Below are 24,402 nucleotides of genomic sequence, written 5' to 3'. Positions count from 1 at the left end.
GGATGAACGGGAAGAGGGGGAGCCAATGAGAGACTAGCTCTAGGTGTTGGGACAGGCACAGGTCACTCTATTTTCCCATCAGGAAGAAGAATTAACCACAGGCTCAGCCTGCCGCCCGGAACCAGAAGAGGGCCTGAGGCAATCCTGCGCTTTTGCGGCCAGCTCCCAAAAAAGCGAGTTGAAAAATGGAGCTCAGGGGCACGGCAATTCACAAACCTGCAGAGTTATAAATGATAACTCTCGTCCACAAATATATTGAGGGAAGGCAACGAAGAGGATTTGAAAGCAAGGCAGAATTGCAGGAAACAGATTTCAGGAGGTCGATTCGAATCGCCTGTAAAGCACATGAAAAGCGGCAAAACGTCGACAATGATGCCCTTGGCCAAAAAGGGCGTATGCGTTTTTTCCTGAATATATTCAGGAAAAAACGCATACGCCCTTTTTGGCCAACCAAGCAACCTGGAAAGGCAAATCAGCGCTACAAAGAAGTCTCGCTGCCCATCGGTCAAAAGGGCCATGCTGAAAAAAGTGTCAAAACCAGAAATGCAGGACAGGCCATGGAGAAATGGGAGCCTTGCTACGCTGATGGGCGGGATGTAAATTGCCAACAGCCACTCTGGAGAAGTGTACGGTGTGTCCTGAAACATCGAAAAAACACAGCTTAGAGCGCATAGGGCACTTCCACTCATGGGCGTATAAATTGGGAAAACTAAAAATCAGCAAGACACAGGCACCCCAAAGTTTAGGGCTGCTCTGTTGACAAGAACCTCCACTTCATGACACCTTAAATATCCCTGGAAAGAGAAAAATGGATAAAGAAGTGGTGGTCCTTATGTACAATGGAATATCACTCAGCCATGAAATCAATGTCATAAGGCTAGTAGCAGCATGATGAGTGGATTTAGGCACGACGATTCTAAGTGAAATAAGTCACACAGAAAAAGACACTTATCATAAGCTATCAGTTATAGAGGGAATGTAAAAACCGCTACACTTGAACTGAATTACAAAACAGAACAGAGTCACACATTTAGAAAACACACTATGGCTGCTTAACGGGAAAGGTGAGGTGGGGTGATGCATAAAACAAGGGTTTCAAATTAGCTCAGATACCGTTCCATAAACCCAATATGTAATAGAAAGACCTACTCCTTGCCCAGTGAGCTGGACTCAACACCCCCTATTCACCGCACAAGAATATATCTGACTAGTAAGAATCTTAAAACCTATGTATTGATATCTCTCTGGAAGTGAGTCAAGTGGGTATAAAGCAGCGTAAACTCAGCCGTGAAAAGCAGCTAAACCCCATTATAAAAATAAATTACTTTTAAAAGCCCGTGAAACAAAGACAGTGAAAGAGAGAGAAATTCTTACAAAATTCGTTCAGGGGCTGTGATGCAACCTGGATTGACCATATCTAGACCCACAGCTGGATGAGACATAAGGGTGGACACTCTCGGGGCTGAGAGGTTTGGTGAGTTTTGGGGAGCAAACGCAGAGCCTTTAAAGTAATACTGCCTGTTACCCATCCCATGGGTCCCAAATCTCCAGGTTCAAGGGCATCTTCCTACATCGAAAACATGCATGAGAAACCCAGAAGGTGGTACACCATGTGATCGGGAAAGCTTTCTAAAACGCACCTCATTTATCAACTCCTTGTGCTCGGGTTCGCCATTCCAGCCGCTTTACTAGCAATCTCCCTCCTTGGAGAACCAGCACCTTTAACCTCCTGTTCCGTACAGCTTGCAATTTGTCCTGAGGATGAACGGGAAGAGGGGGAGCCAATGAGAGACTAGCTCTAGATGTTGGGACAGGCACAGGTCACTCTATTTTCCCATCAGGAAGAAGAATTAACCACAGGTTCAGCCTGCCGCCCGGAACCAGAAGAGGGCCTGAGGCAATCCTGCGCTTTTGCGGCCAGCTCCCAAAAAAGCGAGTTGAAAAATGGAGCTCAGGGGCACTGCAATTCACAAACCTGCAGAGTTATAAATGATAACTCTCGTCCACAAATATATTGAGGGAAGGCAACGAAGAGGATTTGAAAGCAAGGCAGAATTGCAGGAAACAGATTTCAGGAGGTCGATTCGAATCGCCTGTAAAGCACATGAAAAGCGGCAAAACGTCGACAATGATGCCCTTGGCCAAAAAGGGCGTATGCGTTTTTTCCTGAATATATTCAGGAAAAAACGCATACGCCCTTTTTGGCCAACCAAGCAACCTGGAAAGGCAAATCAGCGCTACAAAGAAGTCTCGCTGCCCATCGGTCAAAAGGGCCATGCTGAAAAAAGTGTCAAAACCAGAAATGCAGGACAGGCCATGGAGAAATGGGAGCCTTGCTACGCTGATGGGCGGGATGTAAATTGCCAACAGCCACTCTGGAGAAGTGTACGGTGTGTCCTGAAACATCGAAAAAACACAGCTTAGAGCGCATAGGGCACTTCCACTCATGGGCGTATAAATTGGGAAAACTAAAAATCAGCAAGACACAGGCACCCCAAAGTTTAGGGCTGCTCTGTTGACAAGAACCTCCACTTCATGACACCTTAAATATCCCAGGAAAGAGAAAAATGGATAAAGAAGTGGTGGTCCTTATGTACAATGGAATATCACTCAGCCATGAAATCAATGTCATAAGGCTAGTAGCAGCATGATGAGTGGATTTAGGCACGACGATTCTAAGTGAAATAAGTCACACAGAAAAAGACACTTATCATAAGCTATCAGTTATAGAGGGAATGTAAAAACCGCTACACTTGAACTGAATTACAAAACAGAACAGAGTCACACGTTTAGAAAACACACTATGGCTGCTTAACGGGAAAGGTGAGGTGGGGTGATGCATAAAACAAGGGTTTCAAATGAGCTCAGCTACCGTTCCATAAACCCAATATGTAATAGAAAGACCTACTCCTTGCCCAGTGAACTGGACTCAACACCCCCTATTCACCGCACAAGAATATATCTGACTAGTAAGAATCTTAAAACCTATGTATTGATATCTCTCTGGAAGTGAGTCAAGTGGGTATAAAGCAGCGTAAACTCAGCCGTGAAAAGCAGCTAAACCCCATTATAAAAATAAATTACTTTTAAAAGCCCGTGAAACAAAGACAGTGAAAGAGAGAGAAATTCTTACAAAATTCGTTCAGGGGCTGTGATGCAACCTGGATTGACCATATCTAGACCCACAGCTGGATGAGACATAAGGGTGGACACTCTCGGGGCTGAGAGGTTTGGTGAGTTTCGGGGAGCAAACGCAGAGCCTTTAAAGTAATACTGCCTGTTACCCATCCCATGGGTCCCAAATCTCCAGGTTCAAGGGCATCTTCCTACATCGAAAACATGCATGAGAAACCCAGAAGGTGGTACACCATGTGATCGGGAAAGCTTTCTAAAACGCACCTCATTTCTCAACTCCTTGTGCTCGGGTTCGCCATTCCAGCCGCTTTACTAGCAATCTCCCTCCTTGGAGAACCAGCACCTTTAACCTCCTGTTCCGTACAGCTTGCAATTTGTCCTGAGGATGAACGGGAAGAGGGGGAGCCAATGAGAGACTAGCTCTAGGTGTTGGGACAGGCACAGGTCACTCTATTTTCCCATCAGGAAGAAGAATTAACCACAGGTTCAGCCTGCCGCCCGGAACCAGAAGAGGGCCTGAGGCAATCCTGCGCTTTTGCGGCCAGCTCCCAAAAAAGCGAGTTGAAAAATGGAGCTCAGGGGCACTGCAATTCACAAACCTGCAGAGTTATAAATGATAACTCTCGTCCACAAATATATTGAGGGAAGGCAACGAAGAGGATTTGAAAGCAAGGCAGAATTGCAGGAAACAGATTTCAGGAGGTCGATTCGAATCGCCTGTAAAGCACATGAAAAGCGGCAAAACGTCGACAATGATGCCCTTGGCCAAAAAGGGCGTATGCGTTTTTTCCTGAATATTTTCAGGAAAAAACGCATACGCCCTTTTTGGCCAACCAAGCAACCTGGAAAGGCAAATCAGCGCTACAAAGAAGTCTCGCTGCCCATCGGTCAAAAGGGCCATGCTGAAAAAAGTGTCAAAACCAGAAATGCAGGACAGGCCATGGAGAAATGGGAGCCTTGCTACGCTGATGGGCGGGATGTAAATTGCCAACAGCCACTCTGGAGAAGTGTACGGTGTGTCCTGAAACATCGAAAAAACACAGCTTAGAGCGCATAGGGCACTTCCACTCATGGGCGTATAAATTGGGAAAACTAAAAATCAGCAAGACACAGGCACCCCAAAGTTTAGGGCTGCTCTGTTGACAAGAACCTCCACTTCATGACACCTTAAATATCCCAGGAAAGAGAAAAATGGATAAAGAAGTGGTGGTCCTTATGTACAATGGAATATCACTCAGCCATGAAATCAATGTCATAAGGCTAGTAGCAGCATGATGAGTGGATTTAGGCACGACGATTCTAAGTGAAATAAGTCACACAGAAAAAGACACTTATCATAAGCTATCAGTTATAGAGGGAATGTAAAAACCGCTACACTTGAACTGAATTACAAAACAGAACAGAGTCACACGTTTAGAAAACACACTATGGCTGCTTAACGGGAAAGGTGAGGTGGGGTGATGCATAAAACAAGGGTTTCAAATGAGCTCAGCTACCGTTCCATAAACCCAATATGTAATAGAAAGACCTACTCCTTGCCCAGTGAACTGGACTCAACACCCCCTATTCACCGCACAAGAATATATCTGACTAGTAAGAATCTTAAAACCTATGTATTGATATCTCTCTGGAAGTGAGTCAAGTGGGTATAAAGCAGCGTAAACTCAGCCGTGAAAAGCAGCTAAACCCCATTATAAAAATAAATTACTTTTAAAAGCCCGTGAAACAAAGACAGTGAAAGAGAGAGAAATTCTTACAAAATTCGTTCAGGGGCTGTGATGCAACCTGGATTGACCATATCTAGACCCACAGCTGGATGAGACATAAGGGTGGACACTCTCGGGGCTGAGAGGTTTGGTGAGTTTCGGGGAGCAAACGCAGAGCCTTTAAAGTAATACTGCCTGTTACCCATCCCATGGGTCCCAAATCTCCAGGTTCAAGGGCATCTTCCTACATCGAAAACATGCATGAGAAACCCAGAAGGTGGTACACCATGTGATCGGGAAAGCTTTCTAAAACGCACCTCATTTCTCAACTCCTTGTGCTCGGGTTCGCCATTCCAGCCGCTTTACTAGCAATCTCCCTCCTTGGAGAACCAGCACCTTTAACCTCCTGTTCCGTACAGCTTGCAATTTGTCCTGAGGATGAACGGGAAGAGGGGGAGCCAATGAGAGACTAGCTCTAGGTGTTGGGACAGGCACAGGTCACTCTATTTTCCCATCAGGAAGAAGAATTAACCACAGGTTCAGCCTGCCGCCCGGAACCAGAAGAGGGCCTGAGGCAATCCTGCGCTTTTGCGGCCAGCTCCCAAAAAAGCGAGTTGAAAAATGGAGCTCAGGGGCACTGCAATTCACAAACCTGCAGAGTTATAAATGATAACTCTCGTCCACAAATATATTGAGGGAAGGCAACGAAGAGGATTTGAAAGCAAGGCAGAATTGCAGGAAACAGATTTCAGGAGGTCGATTCGAATCGCCTGTAAAGCACATGAAAAGCGGCAAAACGTCGACAATGATGCCCTTGGCCAAAAAGGGCGTATGCGTTTTTTCCTGAATATATTCAGGAAAAAACGCATACGCCCTTTTTGGCCAACCAAGCAACCTGGAAAGGCAAATCAGCGCTACAAAGAAGTCTCGCTGCCCATCGGTCAAAAGGGCCATGCTGAAAAAAGTGTCAAAACCAGAAATGCAGGACAGGCCATGGAGAAATGGGAGCCTTGCTACGCTGATGGGCGGGATGTAAATTGCCAACAGCCACTCTGGAGAAGTGTACGGTGTGTCCTGAAACATCGAAAAAACACAGCTTAGAGCGCATAGGGCACTTCCACTCATGGGCGTATAAATTGGGAAAACTAAAAATCAGCAAGACACAGGCACCCCAAAGTTTAGGGCTGCTCTGTTGACAAGAACCTCCACTTCATGACACCTTAAATATCCCAGGAAAGAGAAAAATGGATAAAGAAGTGGTGGTCCTTATGTACAATGGAATATCACTCAGCCATGAAATCAATGTCATAAGGCTAGTAGCAGCATGATGAGTGGATTTAGGCACGACGATTCTAAGTGAAATAAGTCACACAGAAAAAGACACTTATCATAAGCTATCAGTTATAGAGGGAATGTAAAAACCGCTACACTTGAACTGAATTACAAAACAGAACAGAGTCACACGTTTAGAAAACACACTATGGCTGCTTAACGGGAAAGGTGAGGTGGGGTGATGCATAAAACAAGGGTTTCAAATTAGCTCAGATACCGTTCCATAAACCCAATATGTAATACAGAGACCTACTCCTTGCCCAGTGAACTGGACTCAACACCCCCTATTCACCGCACAAGAATATATCTGACTAGTAAGAATCTTAAAACCTATGTATTGATATCTCTCTGGAAGTGAGTCAAGTGGGTATAAAGCAGCGTAAACTCAGCCGTGAAAAGCAGCTAAACCCCATTATAAAAATAAATTACTTTTAAAAGCCCGTGAAACAAAGACAGTGAAAGAGAGAGAAATTCTTACAAAATTCGTTCAGGGGCTGTGATGCAACCTGGATTGACCATATCTAGAGCCACAGCTGGATGAGACATAAGGGTGGACACTCTCGGGGCTGAGAGGTTTGGTGAGTTTCGGGGAGCAAACGCAGAGCCTTTAAAGTAATACTGCCTGTTACCCATCCCATGGGTCCCAAATCTCCAGGTTCAAGGGCATCTTCCTACATCGAAAACATGCAAGAGAAACCCAGAAGGTGGTACACCATGTGATCGGGAAAGCTTTCTAAAACGCACCTCATTTATCAACTCCTTGTGCTCGGGTTCGCCATTCCAGCCGCTTTACTAGCAATCTCCCTCCTTGGAGAACCAGCACCTTTAACCTCCTGTTCCGTACAGCTTGCAATTTGTCCTGAGGATGAACGGGAAGAGGGGGAGCCAATGAGAGACTAGCTCTAGGTGTTGGGACAGGCACAGGTCACTCTATTTTCCCATCAGGAAGAAGAATTAACCACAGGTTCAGCCTGCCGCCCGGAACCAGAAGAGGGCCTGAGGCAATCCTGCGCTTTTGCGGCCAGCTCCCAAAAAAGCGAGTTGAAAAATGGAGCTCAGGGGCACTGCAATTCACAAACCTGCAGAGTTATAAATGATAACTCTCGTCCACAAATATATTGAGGGAAGGCAACGAAGAGGATTTGAAAGCAAGGCAGAATTGCAGGAAACAGATTTCAGGAGGTCGATTCGAATCGCCTGTAAAGCACATGAAAAGCGGCAAAACGTCGACAATGATGCCCTTGGCCAAAAAGGGCGTATGCGTTTTTTCCTGAATATTTTCAGGAAAAAACGCATACGCCCTTTTTGGCCAACCAAGCAACCTGGAAAGGCAAATCAGCGCTACAAAGAAGTCTCGCTGCCCATCGGTCAAAAGGGCCATGCTGAAAAAAGTGTCAAAACCAGAAATGCAGGACAGGCCATGGAGAAATGGGAGCCTTGCTACGCTGATGGGCGGGATGTAAATTGCCAACAGCCACTCTGGAGAAGTGTACGGTGTGTCCTGAAACATCGAAAAAACACAGCTTAGAGCGCATAGGGCACTTCCACTCATGGGCGTATAAATTGGGAAAACTAAAAATCAGCAAGACACAGGCACCCCAAAGTTTAGGGCTGCTCTGTTGACAAGAACCTCCACTTCATGACACCTTAAATATCCCAGGAAAGAGAAAAATGGATAAAGAAGTGGTGGTCCTTATGTACAATGGAATATCACTCAGCCATGAAATCAATGTCATAAGGCTAGTAGCAGCATGATGAGTGGATTTAGGCACGACGATTCTAAGTGAAATAAGTCACACAGAAAAAGACACTTATCATAAGCTATCACTTATAGAGGGAATGTAAAAACCGCTACACTTGAACTGAATTACAAAACAGAACAGAGTCACACGTTTAGAAAACACACTATGGCTGCTTAACGGGAAAGGTGAGGTGGGGTGATGCATAAAACAAGGGTTTCAAATGAGCTCAGCTACCGTTCCATAAACCCAATATGTAATAGAAAGACCTACTCCTTGCCCAGTGAACTGGACTCAACACCCCCTATTCACCGCACAAGAATATATCTGACTAGTAAGAATCTTAAAACCTATGTATTGATATCTCTCTGGAAGTGAGTCAAGTGGGTATAAAGCAGCGTAAACTCAGCCGTGAAAAGCAGCTAAACCCCATTATAAAAATAAATTACTTTTAAAAGCCCGTGAAACAAAGACAGTGAAAGAGAGAGAAATTCTTACAAAATTCGTTCAGGGGCTGTGATGCAACCTGGATTGACCATATCTAGACCCACAGCTGGATGAGACATAAGGGTGGACACTCTCGGGGCTGAGAGGTTTGGTGAGTTTCGGGGAGCAAACGCAGAGCCTTTAAAGTAATACTGCCTGTTACCCATCCCATGGGTCCCAAATCTCCAGGTTCAAGGGCATCTTCCTACATCGAAAACATGCATGAGAAACCCAGAAGGTGGTACACCATGTGATCGGGAAAGCTTTCTAAAACGCACCTCATTTCTCAACTCCTTGTGCTCGGGTTCGCCATTCCAGCCGCTTTACTAGCAATCTCCCTCCTTGGAGAACCAGCACCTTTAACCTCCTGTTCCGTACAGCTTGCAATTTGTCCTGAGGATGAACGGGAAGAGGGGGAGCCAATGAGAGACTAGCTCTAGGTGTTGGGACAGGCACAGGTCACTCTATTTTCCCATCAGGAAGAAGAATTAACCACAGGTTCAGCCTGCCGCCCGGAACCAGAAGAGGGCCTGAGGCAATCCTGCGCTTTTGCGGCCAGCTCCCAAAAAAGCGAGTTGAAAAATGGAGCTCAGGGGCACTGCAATTCACAAACCTGCAGAGTTATAAATGATAACTCTCGTCCACAAATATATTGAGGGAAGGCAACGAAGAGGATTTGAAAGCAAGGCAGAATTGCAGGAAACAGATTTCAGGAGGTCGATTCGAATCGCCTGTAAAGCACATGAAAAGCGGCAAGACGTCGACAATGATGCCCTTGGCCAAAAAGGGCGTATGCGTTTTTTCCTGAATATATTCAGGAAAAAACGCATACGCCCTTTTTGGCCAACCAAGCAACCTGGAAAGGCAAATCAGCGCTACAAAGAAGTCTCGCTGCCCATCGGTCAAAAGGGCCATGCTGAAAAAAGTGTCAAAACCAGAAATGCAGGACAGGCCATGGAGAAATGGGAGCCTTGCTACGCTGATGGGCGGGATGTAAATTGCCAACAGCCACTCTGGAGAAGTGTACGGTGTGTCCTGAAACATCGAAAAAACACAGCTTAGAGCGCATAGGGCACTTCCACTCATGGGCGTATAAATTGGGAAAACTAAAAATCAGCAAGACACAGGCACCCCAAAGTTTAGGGCTGCTCTGTTGACAAGAACCTCCACTTCATGACACCTTAAATATCCCTGGAAAGAGAAAAATGGATAAAGAAGTGGTGGTCCTTATGTACAATGGAATATCACTCAGCCATGAAATCAATGTCATAAGGCTAGTAGCAGCATGATGAGTGGATTTAGGCACGACGATTCTAAGTGAAATAAGTCACACAGAAAAAGACACTTATCATAAGCTATCAGTTATAGAGGGAATGTAAAAACCGCTACACTTGAACTGAATTACAAAACAGAACAGAGTCACACGTTTAGAAAACACACTATGGCTGCTTAACGGGAAAGGTGAGGTGGGGTGATGCATAAAACAAGGGTTTCAAATTAGCTCAGATACCGTTCCATAAACCCAATATGTAATAGAAAGACCTACTCCTTGCCCAGTGAGCTGGACTCAACACCCCCTATTCACCGCACAAGAATATATCTGACTAGTAAGAATCTTAAAACCTATGTATTGATATCTCTCTGGAAGTGAGTCAAGTGGGTATAAAGCAGCGTAAACTCAGCCGTGAAAAGCAGCTAAACCCCATTATAAAAATAAATTACTTTTAAAAGCCCGTGAAACAAAGACAGTGAAAGAGAGAGAAATTCTTACAAAATTCGTTCAGGGGCTGTGATGCAACCTGGATTGACCATATCTAGACCCACAGCTGGATGAGACATAAGGGTGGACACTCTCGGGGCTGAGAGGTTTGTTGAGTTTCGGGGAGCAAACGCAGAGCCTTTAAAGTAATACTGCCTGTTACCCATCCCATGGGTCCCAAATCTCCAGGTTCAAGGGCATCTTCCTACATCGAAAACATGCATGAGAAACCCAGAAGGTGGTACACCATGTGATCGGGAAAGCTTTCTAAAACGCACCTCATTTCTCAACTCCTTGTGCTCGGGTTCGCCATTCCAGCCGCTTTACTAGCAATCTCCCTCCTTGGAGAACCAGCACCTTTAACCTCCTGTTCCGTACAGCTTGCAATTTGTCCTGAGGATGAACGGGAAGAGGGGGAGCCAATGAGAGACTAGCTCTAGATGTTGGGACAGGCACAGGTCACTCTATTTTCCCATCAGGAAGAAGAATTAACCACAGGCTCAGCCTGCCGCCCGGAACCAGAAGAGGGCCTGAGGCAATCCTGCGCTTTTGCGGCCAGCTCCCAAAAAAGCGAGTTGAAAAATGGAGCTCAGGGGCACTGCAATTCACAAACCTGCAGAGTTATAAATGATAACTCTCGTCCACAAATATATTGAGGGAAGGCAACGAAGAGGATTTGAAAGCAAGGCAGAATTGCAGGAAACAGATTTCAGGAGGTCGATTCGAATCGCCTGTAAAGCACATGAAAAGCGGCAAAACGTCGACAATGATGCCCTTGGCCAAAAAGGGCGTATGCGTTTTTTCCTGAATATATTCAGGAAAAAACGCATACGCCCTTTTTGGCCAACCAAGCAACCTGGAAAGGCAAATCAGCGCTACAAAGAAGTCTCGCTGCCCATCGGTCAAAAGGGCCATGCTGAAAAAAGTGTCAAAACCAGAAATGCAGGACAGGCCATGGAGAAATGGGAGCCTTGCTACGCTGATGGGCGGGATGTAAATTGCCAACAGCCACTCTGGAGAAGTGTACGGTGTGTCCTGAAACATCGAAAAAACACAGCTTAGAGCGCATAGGGCACTTCCACTCATGGGCGTATAAATTGGGAAAACTAAAAATCAGCAAGACACAGGCACCCCAAAGTTTAGAGCTGCTCTGTTGACAAGAACCTCCACTTCATGACACCTTAAATATCCCAGGAAAGAGAAAAATGGATAAAGAAGTGGTGGTCCTTATGTACAATGGAATATCACTCAGCCATGAAATCAATGTCATAAGGCTAGTAGCAGCATGATGAGTGGATTTAGGCACGACGATTCTAAGTGAAATAAGTCACACAGAAAAAGACACTTATCATAAGCTATCAGTTATAGAGGGAATGTAAAAACCGCTACACTTGAACTGAATTACAAAACAGAACAGAGTCACACGTTTAGAAAACACACTATGGCTGCTTAACGGGAAAGGTGAGGTGGGGTGATGCATAAAACAAGGGTTTCAAATGAGCTCAGCTACCGTTCCATAAACCCAATATGTAATAGAAAGACCTACTCCTTGCCCAGTGAACTGGACTCAACACCCCCTATTCACCGCACAAGAATATATCTGACTAGTAAGAATCTTAAAACCTATGTATTGATATCTCTCTGGAAGTGAGTCAAGTGGGTATAAAGCAGCGTAAACTCAGCCGTGAAAAGCAGCTAAACCCCATTATAAAAATAAATTACTTTTAAAAGCCCGTGAAACAAAGACAGTGAAAGAGAGAGAAATTCTTACAAAATTCGTTCAGGGGCTGTGATGCAACCTGGATTGACCATATCTAGACCCACAGCTGGATGAGACATAAGGGTGGACACTCTCGGGGCTGAGAGGTTTGGTGAGTTTCGGGGAGCAAACGCAGAGCCTTTAAAGTAATACTGCCTGTTACCCATCCCATGGGTCCCAAATCTCCAGGTTCAAGGGCATCTTCCTACATCGAAAACATGCATGAGAAACCCAGAAGGTGGTACACCATGTGATCGGGAAAGCTTTCTAAAACGCACCTCATTTCTCAACTCCTTGTGCTCGGGTTCGCCATTCCAGCCGCTTTACTAGCAATCTCCCTCCTTGGAGAACCAGCACCTTTAACCTCCTGTTCCGTACAGCTTGCAATTTGTCCTGAGGATGAACGGGAAGAGGGGGAGCCAATGAGAGACTAGCTCTAGGTGTTGGGACAGGCACAGGTCACTCTATTTTCCCATCAGGAAGAAGAATTAACCACAGGTTCAGCCTGCCGCCCGGAACCAGAAGAGGGCCTGAGGCAATCCTGCGCTTTTGCGGCCAGCTCCCAAAAAAGCGAGTTGAAAAATGGAGCTCAGGGGCACGGCAATTCACAAACCTGCAGAGTTATAAATGATAACTCTCGTCCACAAATATATTGAGGGAAGGCAACGAAGAGGATTTGAAAGCAAGGCAGAATTGCAGGAAACAGATTTCAAGAGGTCGATTCGAATCGCCTGTAAAGCACATGAAAAGCGGCAAAACGTCGACAATGATGCCCTTGGCCAAAAAGGGCGTATGCATTTTTTCCTGAATATATTCAGGAAAAAACGCATACGCCCTTTTTGGCCAACCAAGCAACCTGGAAAGGCAAATCAGCGCTACAAAGAAGTCTCGCTGCCCATCGGTCAAAAGGGCCATGCTGAAAAAAGTGTCAAAACCAGAAATGGAGAACAGGCCATGGAGAAATGGGAGCCTTGCTACGCTGATGGGCGGGATGTAAATTGCCAACAGCCACTCTGGAGAAGTGTACGGTGTGTCCTCAAACATCGAAAAAACACAGCTTAGAGCGCATAGGGCACTTCCACTCATGGGCGTATAAATTGGGAAAACTAAAAATCAGCAAGACACAGGCACCCCAAAGTTTAGGGCTGCTCTGTTGACAAGAACCTCCACTTCATGACACCTTAAATATCCCAGGAAAGAGAAAAATGGATAAAGAAGTGGTGGTCCTTATGTACAATGGAATATCACTCAGCCATGAAATCAATGTCATAAGGCTAGTAGCAGCATGATGAGTGGATTTAGGCACGACGATTCTAAGTGAAATAAGTCACACAGAAAAAGACACTTATCATAAGCTATCAGTTATAGAGGGAATGTAAAAACCGCTACACTTGAACTGAATTACAAAACAGAACAGAGTCACACGTTTAGAAAACACACTATGGCTGCTTAACGGGAAAGGTGAGGTGGGGTGATGCATAAAACAAGGGTTTCAAATGAGCTCAGCTACCGTTCCATAAACCCAATATGTAATAGAAAGACCTACTCCTTGCCCAGTGAACTGGACTCAACACCCCCTATTCACCGCACAAGAATATATCTGACTAGTAAGAATCTTAAAACCTATGTATTGATATCTCTCTGGAAGTGAGTCAAGTGGGTATAAAGCAGCGTAAACTCAGCCGTGAAAAGCAGCTAAACCCCATTATAAAAATAAATTACTTTTAAAAGCCCGTGAAACAAAGACAGTGAAAGAGAGAGAAATTCTTACAAAATTCGTTCAGGGGCTGTGATGCAACCTGGATTGACCATATCTAGACCCACAGCTGGATGAGACATAAGGGTGGACACTCTCGGGGCTGAGAGGTTTGGTGAGTTTCGGGGAGCAAACGCAGAGCCTTTAAAGTAATACTGCCTGTTACCCATCCCATGGGTCCCAAATCTCCAGGTTCAAGGGCATCTTCCTACATCGAAAACATGCATGAGAAACCCAGAAGGTGGTACACCATGTGATCGGGAAAGCTTTCTAAAACGCACCTCATTTCTCAACTCCTTGTGCTCGGGTTCGCCATTCCAGCCACTTTACTAGCAATCTCCCTCCTTGGAGAACCAGCACCTTTAACCTCCTGTTCCGTACAGCTTGCAATTTGTCCTGAGGATGAACAGGAAGAGGGGGAGCCAATGAGAGACTAGCTCTAGGTGTTGGGACAGGCACAGGTCACTCTATTTTCCCATCAGGAAGAAGAATTAACCACAGGCTCAGCCTGCCGCCCGGAACCAGAAGAGGGCCTGAGGCAATCCTGCGCTTTTGCGGCCAGCTCCCAAAAAAGCGAGTTGAAAAATGGAGCTCAGGGGCACGGCAATTCACAAACCTGCAGAGTTATAAATGATAACTCTCGTCCACAAATATATTGAGGGAAGGCAACGAAGAGGATTTGAAAGCAAGGCAGAATTGCAGGAAACAGATTTCAGGAGGTCGATTCGAATCGCCTGTAAAGCACATGAAAAGCGGCAAAACGTCGACAATGATGCCCTTGGCCAAAAAGGGCGTATGCGTTTTTTCCTGAATATATTCAGGAAAAAACGCATACGCCCTTTTTGGCCAACCAAGCAACCTGGAAAGGCAAATCAGCGCTACAAAGAAGTCTCGCTGCCCATAGGTCAAAAGGGCCATGCTGAAAAAAGTGTCAAAACCAGAAATGCAGGACAGGCCATGGAGAAATGGGAGCCTTGCTACGCTGATGGGCGGGATGTAAATTGCCAACAGCCACTCTGGAGAAGTGTACGGTGTGTCCTGAAACATCGAAAAAACACAGCTTAGAGCGCATAGGGCACTTCCACTCATGGGCGTATAAATTGGGAAAACTAAAAATCAGCAAGACACAGGCACCCCAAAGTTTAGGGCTGCTCTGTTGACAAGAACCTCCACTTCATGACACCTTAAATATCCCTGGAAAGAGAAAAATGGATAAAGAAGTGGTGGTCCTTATGTACAATGGAATATCACTCAGCCATGAAATCAATGTCATAAGGCTAGTAGCAGCATGATGAGTGGATTTAGGCACGACGATTCTAAGTGAAATAAGTCACACAGAAAAAGACACTTATCATAAGCTATCAGTTATAGAGGGAATGTAAAAACGGCTACACTTGAACTGAATTACAAAACAGAACAGAGTCACACATTTAGAAAACACACTATGGCTGCTTAACGGGAAAGGTGAGGTGGGGTGATGCATAAAACAAGGGTTTCAAATTAGCTCAGATACCGTTCCATAAACCCAATATGTAATAGAAAGACCTACTCCTTGCCCAGTGAGCTGGACTCAACACCCCCTATTCACCGCACAAGAATATATCTGACTAGTAAGAATCTTAAAACCTATGTATTGATATCTCTCTGGAAGTGAGTCAAGTGGGTATAAAGCAGCGTAAACTCAGCCGTGAAAAGCAGCTAAACCCCATTATAAAAATAAATTACTTTTAAAAGCCCGTGAAACAAAGACAGTGAAAGAGAGAGAAATTCTTACAAAATTCGTTCAGGGGCTGTGATGCAACCTGGATTGACCATATCTAGACCCACAGCTGGATGAGACATAAGGGTGGACACTCTCGGGGCTGAGAGGTTTGGTGAGTTTCGGGGAGCAAACGCAGAGCCTTTAAAGTAATACTGCCTGTTACCCATCCCATGGGTCCCAAATCTCCAGGTTCAAGGGCATCTTCCTACATCGAAAACATGCATGAGAAACCCAGAAGGTGGTACACCATGTGATCGGGAAAGCTTTCTAAAACGCACCTCATTTATCAACTCCTTGTGCTCGGGTTCGCCATTCCAGCCGCTTTACTAGCAATCTCCCTCCTTGGAGAACCAGCACCTTTAACCTCCTGTTCCGTACAGCTTGCAATTTGTCCTGAGGATGAACGGGAAGAGGGGGAGCCAATGAGAGACTAGCTCTAGATGTTGGGACAGGCACAGGTCACTCTATTTTCCCATCAGGAAGAAGAATTAACCACAGGTTCAGCCTGCCGCCCGGAACCAGAAGAGGGCCTGAGGCAATCCTGCGCTTTTGCGGCCAGCTCCCAAAAAAGCGAGTTGAAAAATGGAGCTCAGGGGCACTGCAATTCACAAACCTGCAGAGTTATAAATGATAACTCTCGTCCACAAATATATTGAGGGAAGGCAACGAAGAGGATTTGAAAGCAAGGCAGAATTGCAGGAAACAGATTTCAGGAGGTCGATTCGAATCGCCTGTAAAGCACATGAAAAGCGGCAAAACGTCGACAATGATGCCCTTGGCCAAAAAGGGTGTATGCGTTTTTTCCTGAATATATTCAGGAAAAAACGCATACGCCCTTTTTGGCCAACCAAGCAACCTGGAAAGGCAAATCAGCGCTACAAAGAAGTCTCGCTGCCCATCGGTCAAAAGGGCCATGCTGAAAAAAGTGTCAAAACCAGAAATGCAGGACAGGCCATGGAGAAATGGGAGCCTTGCTACGCTGATGGGCGGGATGTAAATTGCCAACAGCCACTCTGGAGAAGTGTACGGTGTGTCCTGAAACATCGAAAAAACACAGCTTAGAGCGCATAGGGCACTTCCACTCATGGGCGTATAAATTGGGAAAACTAAAAATCAGCAAGACACAGGCACCCCAAAGTTTAGGGCTGCTCTGTTGACAAGAACCTCCACTTCATGACACCTTAAATATCCCAGGAAAGAGAAAAATGGATAAAGAAGTGGTGGTCCTTATGTACAATGGAATATCACTCAGCCATGAAATCAATGTCATAAGGCTAGTAGCAGCATGATGAGTGGATTTAGGCACGACGATTCTAAGTGAAATAAGTCACACAGAAAAAGACACTTATCATAAGCTATCAGTTATAGAGGGAATGTAAAAACCGCTACACTTGAACTGAATTACAAAACAGAACAGAGTCACACGTTTAGAAAACACACTATGGCTGCTTAACGGGAAAGGTGAGGTGGGGTGATGCATAAAACAAGGGTTTCAAATGAGCTCAGCTACCGTTCCATAAACCCAATATGTAATAGAAAGACCTACTCCTTGCCCAGTGAACTGGACTCAACACCCCCTATTCACCGCACAAGAATATATCTGACTAGTAAGAATCTTAAAACCTATGTATTGATATCTCTCTGGAAGTGAGTCAAGTGGGTATAAAGCAGCGTAAACTCAGCCGTGAAAAGCAGCTAAACCCCATTATAAAAATAAATTACTTTTAAAAGCCCGTGAAACAAAGACAGTGAAAGAGAGAGAAATTCTTACAAAATTCGTTCAGGGGCTGTGATGCAACCTGGATTGACCATATCTAGACCCACAGCTGGATGAGACATAAGGGTGGACACTCTCGGGGCTGAGAGGTTTGGTGAGTTTCGGGGAGCAAACGCAGAGCCTTTAAAGTAATACTGCCTGTTACCCATCCCATGGGTCCCAAATCTCCAGGTTCAAGGGCATCTTCCTACATCGAAAACATGCATGAGAAACCCAGAAGGTGGTACACCATGTGATCGGGAAAGCTTTCTAAAACGCACCTCATTTATCAACTCCTTGTGCTCGGGTTCGCCATTCCAGCCGCTTTACTAGCAATCTCCCTCCTTGGAGAACCAGCACCTTTAACCTCCTGTTCCGTACAGCTTGCAATTTGTCCTGAGGATGAACGGGAAGAGGGGGAGCCAATGAGAGACTAGCTCTAGGTGTTGGGACAGGCACAGGTCACTCTATTTTCCCATCAGGAAGAAGAATTAACCACAGGTTCAGCCTGCCGCCCGGAACCAGAAGAGGGCCTGAGGCAATCCTGCGCTTTTGCGGCCAGCTCCCAAAAAAGCGAGTTGAAAAATGGAGCTCAGGGGCACTGCAATTCACAAACCTGCAGAGTTATAAATGATAACTCTCGTCCACAAATATATTGAGGGAAGGCAACGAAGAGGATTTGAAAGCAAGGCAGAATTGCAGGAAACAGATTTCAGGAGGTCGATTCGAATCGCCTGTAAAGCACATGAAAAGCGGCAAAACGTCGACAATGATGCCCTTGGCCAAAAAGGGCGTATGCGTTTTTTCCTGAATATTTTCAGGAAAAAACGCATACGCCCTTTTTGGCCAACCAAGCAACCTGGAAAGGCAAATCAGCGCTACAAAGAAGTCTCGCTGCCCATCGGTCAAAAGGGCCATGCTGAAAAAAGTGTCAAAACCAGAAATGCAGGACAGGCCATGGAGAAATGGGAGCCTTGCTACGCTGATGGGCGGGATGTAAATTGCCAACAGCCACTCTGGAGAAGTGTACGGTGTGTCCTGAAACATCGAAAAAACACAGCTTAGAGCGCATAGGGCACTTCCACTCATGGGCGTATAAATTGGGAAAACTAAAAATCAGCAAGACACAGGCACCCCAAAGTTTAGGGCTGCTCTGTTGACAAGAACCTCCACTTCATGACACCTTAAATATCCCAGGAAAGAGAAAAATGGATAAAGAAGTGGTGGTCCTTATGTACAATGGAATATCACTCAGCCATGAAATCAATGTCATAAGGCTAGTAGCAGCATGATGAGTGGATTTAGGCACGACGATTCTAAGTGAAATAAGTCACACAGAAAAAGACACTTATCATAAGCTATCAGTTATAGAGGGAATGTAAAAACCGCTACACTTGAACTGAATTACAAAACAGAACAGAGTCACACGTTTAGAAAACACACTATGGCTGCTTAACGGGAAAGGTGAGGTGGGGTGATGCATAAAACAAGGGTTTCAAATGAGCTCAGCTACCGTTCCATAAACCCAATATGTAATAGAAAGACCTACTCCTTGCCCAGTGAACTGGACTCAACACCCCCTATTCACCGCACAAGAATATATCTGACTAGTAAGAATCTTAAAACCTATGTATTGATATCTCTCTGGAAGTGAGTCAAGTGGGTATAAAGCAGCGTAAACTCAGCCGTGAAAAGCAGCTAAACCCCATTATAAAAATAAATTACTTTTAAAAGCCCGTGAAACAAAGACAGTGAAAGAGAGAGAAATTCTTACAAAATTCGTTCAGGGGCTGTGATGCAACCTGGATTGACCATATCTAGACCCACAGCTGGATGAGACATAAGGGTGGACACTCTCGGGGCTGAGAGGTTTGGTGAGTTTCGGGGAGCAAACGCAGAGCCTTTAAAGTAATACTGCCTGTTACCCATCCCATGGGTCCCAAATCTCCAGGTTCAAGGGCATCTTCCTACATCGAAAACATGCATGAGAAACCCAGAAGGTGGTACACCATGTGATCGGGAAAGCTTTCTAAAACGCACCTCATTTCTCAACTCCTTGTGCTCGGGTTCGCCATTCCAGCCGCTTTACTAGCAATCTCCCTCCTTGGAGAACCAGCACCTTTAACCTCCTGTTCCGTACAGCTTGCAATTTGTCCTGAGGATGAATGGGAAGAGGGGGAGCCAATGAGAGACTAGCTCTAGGTGTTGGGACAGGCACAGGTCACTCTATTTTCCCATCAGGAAGAAGAATTAACCACAGGTTCAGCCTGCCGCCCGGAACCAGAAGAGGGCCTGAGGCAATCCTGCGCTTTTGCGGCCAGCTCCCAAAAAAGCGAGTTGAAAAATGGAGCTCAGGGGCACTGCAATTCACAAACCTGCAGAGTTATAAATGATAACTCTCGTCCACAAATATATTGAGGGAAGGCAACGAAGAGGATTTGAAAGCAAGGCAGAATTGCAGGAAACAGATTTCAGGAGGTCGATTCGAATCGCCTGTAAAGCACATGAAAAGCGGCAAAACGTCGACAATGATGCCCTTGGCCAAAAAGGGCGTATGCGTTTTTTCCTGAATATTTTCAGGAAAAAACGCATACGCCCTTTTTGGCCAACCAAGCAACCTGGAAAGGCAAATCAGCGCTACAAAGAAGTCTCGCTGCCCATCGGTCAAAAGGGCCATGCTGAAAAAAGTGTCAAAACCAGAAATGCAGGACAGGCCATGGAGAAATGGGAGCCTTGCTACGCTGATGGGCGGGATGTAAATTGCCAACAGCCACTCTGGAGAAGTGTACGGTGTGTCCTGAAACATCGAAAAAACACAGCTTAGAGCGCATAGGGCACTTCCACTCATGGGCGTATAAATTGGGAAAACTAAAAATCAGCAAGACACAGGCACCCCAAAGTTTAGGGCTGCTCTGTTGACAAGAACCTCCACTTCATGACACCTTAAATATCCCAGGAAAGAGAAAAATGGATAAAGAAGTGGTGGTCCTTATGTACAATGGAATATCACTCAGCCATGAAATCAATGTCATAAGGCTAGTAGCAGCATGATGAGTGGATTTAGGCACGACGATTCTAAGTGAAATAAGTCACACAGAAAAAGACACTTATCATAAGCTATCAGTTATAGAGGGAATGTAAAAACCGCTACACTTGAACTGAATTACAAAACAGAACAGAGTCACACGTTTAGAAAACACACTATGGCTGCTTAACGGGAAAGGTGAGGTGGGGTGATGCATAAAACAAGGGTTTCAAATGAGCTCAGCTACCGTTCCATAAACCCAATATGTAATAGAAAGACCTACTCCTTGCCCAGTGAACTGGACTCAACACCCCCTATTCACCGCACAAGAATATATCTGACTAGTAAGAATCTTAAAACCTATGTATTGATATCTCTCTGGAAGTGAGTCAAGTGGGTATAAAGCAGCGTAAACTCAGCCGTGAAAAGCAGCTAAACCCCATTATAAAAATAAATTACTTTTAAAAGCCCGTGAAACAAAGACAGTGAAAGAGAGAGAAATTCTTACAAAATTCGTTCAGGGGCTGTGATGCAACCTGGATTGACCATATCTAGACCCACAGCTGGATGAGACATAAGGGTGGACACTCTCGGGGCTGAGAGGTTTGGTGAGTTTCGGGGAGCAAACGCAGAGCCTTTAAAGTAATACTGCCTGTTACCCATCCCATGGGTCCCAAATCTCCAGGTTCAAGGGCATCTTCCTACATCGAAAACATGCATGAGAAACCCAGAAGGTGGTACACCATGTGATCGGGAAAGCTTTCTAAAACGCACCTCATTTCTCAACTCCTTGTGCTCGGGTTCGCCATTCCAGCCGCTTTACTAGCAATCTCCCTCCTTGGAGAACCAGCACCTTTAACCTCCTGTTCCGTACAGCTTGCAATTTGTCCTGAGGATGAACGGGAAGAGGGGGAGCCAATGAGAGACTAGCTCTAGGTGTTGGGACAGGCACAGGTCACTCTATTTTCCCATCAGGAAGAAGAATTAACCACAGGTTCAGCCTGCCGCCCGGAACCAGAAGAGGGCCTGAGGCAATCCTGCGCTTTTGCGGCCAGCTCCCAAAAAAGCTAGTTGAAAAATGGAGCTCAGGGGCACTGCAATTCACAAACCTGCAGAGTTATAAATGATAACTCTCGTCCACAAATATATTGAGGGAAGGCAACGAAGAGGATTTGAAAGCAAGGCAGAATTGCAGGAAACAGATTTCAGGAGGTCGATTCGAATCGCCTGTAAAGCACATGAAAAGCGGCAAAACGTCGACAATGATGCCCTTGGCCAAAAAGGGCGTATGCGTTTTTTCCTGAATATATTCAGGAAAAAACGCATACGCCCTTTTTGGCCAACCAAGCAACCTGGAAAGGCAAATCAGCGCTACAAAGAAGTCTCGCTGCCCATCGGTCAAAAGGGCCATGCTGAAAAAAGTGTCAAAACCAGAAATGCAGGACAGGCCATGGAGAAATGGGAGCCTTGCTACGCTGATGGGCGGGATGTAAATTGCCAACAGCCACTCTGGAGAAGTGTACGGTGTGTCCTGAAACATCGAAAAAACACAGCTTAGAGCGCATAGGGCACTTCCACTCATGGGCGTATAAATTGGGAAAACTAAAAATCAGCAAGACACAGGCACCCCAAAGTTTAGGGCTGCTCTGTTGACAAGAACCTCCACTTCATGACACCTTAAATATCCCAGGAAAGAGAAAAATGGATAAAGAAGTGGTGGTCCTTATGTACAATGGAATATCACTCAGCCATGAAATCAATGTCATAAGGCTAGTAGCAGCATGATGAGTGGATTTAGGCACGACGATTCTAAGTGAAATAAGTCACACAGAAAAAGACACTTATCATAAGCTATCAGTTATAGAGGGAATGTAAAAACCGCTACACTTGAACTGAATTACAAAACAGAACAGAGTCACACGTTTAGAAAACACACTATGGCTGCTTAACGGGAAAGGTGAGGTGGGGTGATGCATAAAACAAGGGTTTCAAATTAGCTCAGATACCGTTCCATAAACCCAATATGTAATACAGAGACCTACTCCTTGCCCAGTGAACTGGACTCAACACCCCCTATTCACCGCACAAGAATATATCTGACTAGTAAGAATCTTAAAACCTATGTATTGATATCTCTCTGGAAGTGAGTCAAGTGGGTATAAAGCAGCGTAAACTCAGCCGTGAAAAGCAGCTAAACCCCATTATAAAAATAAATTACTTTTAAAAGCCCGTGAAACAAAGACAGTGAAAGAGAGAGAAATTCTTACAAAATTCGTTCAGGGGCTGTGATGCAACCTGGATTGACCATATCTAGAGCCACAGCTGGATGAGACATAAGGGTGGACACTCTCGGGGCTGAGAGGTTTGGTGAGTTTCGGGGAGCAAACGCAGAGCCTTTAAAGTAATACTGCCTGTTACCCATCCCATGGGTCCCAAATCTCCAGGTTCAAGGGCATCTTCCTACATCGAAAACATGCATGAGAAACCCAGAAGGTGGTACACCATGTGATCGGGAAAGCTTTCTAAAACGCACCTCATTTATCAACTCCTTGTGCTCGGGTTCGCCATTCCAGCCGCTTTACTAGCAATCTCCCTCCTTGGAGAACCAGCACCTTTAACCTCCTGTTCCGTACAGCTTGCAATTTGTCCTGAGGATGAACGGGAAGAGGGGGAGCCAATGAGAGACTAGCTCTAGGTGTTGGGACAGGCACAGGTCACTCTATTTTCCCATCAGGAAGAAGAATTAACCACAGGTTCAGCCTGCCGCCCGGAACCAGAAGAGGGCCTGAGGCAATCCTGCGCTTTTGCGGCCAGCTCCCAAAAAAGCGAGTTGAAAAATGGAGCTCAGGGGCACTGCAATTCACAAACCTGCAGAGTTATAAATGATAACTCTCGTCCACAAATATATTGAGGGAAGGCAACGAAGAGGATTTGAAAGCAAGGCAGAATTGCAGGAAACAGATTTCAGGAGGTCGATTCGAATCGCCTGTAAAGCACATGAAAAGCGGCAAAACGTCGACAATGATGCCCTTGGCCAAAAAGGGCGTATGCGTTTTTTCCTGAATATATTCAGGAAAAAACGCATACGCCCTTTTTGGCCAACCAAGCAACCTGGAAAGGCAAATCAGCGCTACAAAGAAGTCTCGCTGCCCATCGGTCAAAAGGGCCATGCTGAAAAAAGTGTCAAAACCAGAAATGCAGGACAGGCCATGGAGAAATGGGAGCCTTGCTACGCTGATGGGCGGGATGTAAATTGCCAACAGCCACTCTGGAGAAGTGTACGGTGTGTCCTGAAACATCGAAAAAACACAGCTTAGAGCGCATAGGGCACTTCCACTCATGGGCGTATAAATTGGGAAAACTAAAAATCAGCAAGACACAGGCACCCCAAAGTTTAGGGCTGCTCTGTTGACAAGAACCTCCACTTCATGACACCTTAAATATCCCAGGAAAGAGAAAAATGGATAAAGAAGTGGTGGTCCTTATGTACAATGGAATATCACTCAGCCATGAAATCAATGTCATAAGGCTAGTAGCAGCATGATGAGTGGATTTAGGCACGACGATTCTAAGTGAAATAAGTCACACAGAAAAAGACACTTATCATAAGCTATCACTTATAGAGGGAATGTAAAAACCGCTACACTTGAACTGAATTACAAAACAGAACAGAGTCACACGTTTAGAAAACACACTATGGCTGCTTAACGGGAAAGGTGAGGTGGGGTGATGCATAAAACAAGGGTTTCAAATGAGCTCAGCTACCGTTCCATAAACCCAATATGTAATAGAAAGACCTACTCCTTGCCCAGTGAACTGGACTCAACACCCCCTATTCACCGCACAAGAATATATCTGACTAGTAAGAATCTTAAAACCTATGTATTGATATCTCTCTGGAAGTGAGTCAAGTGGGTATAAAGCAGCGTAAACTCAGCCGTGAAAAGCAGCTAAACCCCATTATAAAAATAAATTACTTTTAAAAGCCCGTGAAACAAAGACAGTGAAAGAGAGAGAAATTCTTACAAAATTCGTTCAGGGGCTGTGATGCAACCTGGATTGACCATATCTAGACCCACAGCTGGATGAGACATAAGGGTGGACACTCTCGGGGCTGAGAGGTTTGGTGAGTTTCGGGGAGCAAACGCAGAGCCTTTAAAGTAATACTGCCTGTTACCCATCCCATG

Source organism: Balaenoptera ricei, chromosome 4 (genome assembly GCF_028023285.1).
Source record: "Balaenoptera ricei isolate mBalRic1 chromosome 4, mBalRic1.hap2, whole genome shotgun sequence".
Classification (NCBI taxonomy): Eukaryota; Metazoa; Chordata; class Mammalia; order Artiodactyla; family Balaenopteridae; genus Balaenoptera; species Balaenoptera ricei.
This window is presented reverse-complemented; position numbering follows the sequence as displayed.